Consider the following 1,914-nt stretch of genomic DNA (forward strand, 5'->3'; position numbering starts at 1 on the left):
TTGATTGTGGTTCGAATCCCGGATGTGGTGGCTTGCTTTCTCACTTTTCCTCTCTCTCTCTGTCTCTCTGGTGAGTGCATGTGTTCTATAGCAATTTTAAAAATAGTAACAATAATAAATAAAGTAATTCTTCAAAAAAAAAATCTAGCAAAAGTCTTGTCCTGTCTACTCTCTGTTTTGCACCATCTGCAATTTTTTTCTTTGCTTGAAATAATTATTTCATTTCACTTTATTATCCATTTATTTATTTTAATTTGACCAGAGAGAAAAAGAGAAAGAGAGAAGGCAAGCCACCAGGTTCAGGACTCGAACCACAGTCAGTCACGTGGGAGTCCAGCACCCTTAACCACCATGCTGCCACTGGCTGGCCCCCATCTGAAAAAAAAAATTAAGTAATTTATTTACTATTTAGTTTTGCCATAGGGTGCCTATGCCTGCTAAAAAGGGTGGATGACCACGCTGCAATCCCTTCTCCTCCATTGTCCTCTCAGGATTTGGGGCACGCACGCGCACACACCCTATATGATTTTTAAGCCGCCAGGTCTGGGACTCAAACCATGGTCGGTCACGTGGGAGTCCAGCACCTTAACCACCATGCTATCTGCTGGCCCTGCACCATCCGGAATTCTTTCCATTTAAGTGTGGAGAGAGCCCTGGGCTGTTTCCCAGGCCCAGGCTCTTTGGTTCTCTGGGGAATATTATTATTCCATGGGTTATTCGTGGCTTCCCCGGTGAATGAGCTGGTGTGACTAATAGGTTACTGTCACAAACAAGGTGGCCTCACTACCCTGGTGTAAGTGTCACTGCACACCGGGAATGGCTGCAGGATATAGTCTTGCAAGTAGGATTGCTGAGGCAAAAGGAAATGCCCTCGGGCCAGAGGTAGCATAGTGGTTAAGGCACTGGACCCCCACATGGTCGAATGTGGTTCGAGTCCCAGACCTGGCAGCTTGAAACTTATGCCAGGAACGTGTGTGTGTGTGTGTGTGTGTGTGTGTGTGTGTGTGTGCCCCCTTGAAATCCTGAAGGAGGAGAGAGGAGAAGGGATCGCCATGTGATTGTCCCTCCTTAGGGAGATTTCTCACTGTCTCTCCGGAGAGTGTACGTGCCCTATGGCAGGAACTTAAAACAAAAAAATAAAGGGGACCAGCAGTTAGCGTCATGGCTATGTCACTGAACTCCCACGTAGTCGACGGCAGTTCGAGTCCCAGACCCAGTGGCTTAAACTCATTCCGGGCTCTTGTGCGTGCGTGCCCAAGATCCCGAGAGGAGAATGGAGGAGAAGGGATTATGGCGTGGCCATCCCCCCTGGAGGCTGATTTCTCAGTTTCTGTCTCTCTGTCTGTCTGGAGAGTGCACGCGCCCTATAGCAAAAAACCTCTCCAGATAAACAAACAAATAAATAAATAAATAAAGTAAATTCCCTCGAGGGCCAGCCTGTGGCGTAGTTAAGCCTGCTGGATCCTAAATGGCTGATTGTGCAGTTCAAGTCCCAGGACCAGCAGTTTGAAAAACACGCCAGGTTGGTGTGTGCGTGCACGTCCAAAATCCCAAGAGGAGAAGGCATTGCAGCACGGCCATTCCTTCAGGGGGTGTTTTCTCACTCTCCCTCACTCTCTGCCTCTCTTTGGTGAGTGCATGGGCCTTACATGTTATCTTAAAAAACAAAAAAAAGGGACTCGAAATATTGACAGAATTGCCCTGTAAACAGGTTGTCTTTGCATCTCTAGAACATGTGGGAGAGCCTCTTTTTTTAAAAAAAAGTTGATTAGCTAATGAGTTTTATGTAGTAGTATTATTTTTTAATTTTAGAGAAAAAGAGAGGAGGGGAAGTGAGAGAGCAAGCTGCCAGGTCTGAGACTCGAACTGTGGTCGGCCACATGGGAGTCCAATATCTTTTTTTTTTTTTTTTGG

Source organism: Tupaia chinensis, unplaced genomic scaffold (assembly GCF_000334495.1).
Source record: "Tupaia chinensis unplaced genomic scaffold, TupChi_1.0 Scaffold140464_1, whole genome shotgun sequence".
NCBI classification, from domain to species: Eukaryota; Metazoa; Chordata; class Mammalia; order Scandentia; family Tupaiidae; genus Tupaia; species Tupaia belangeri.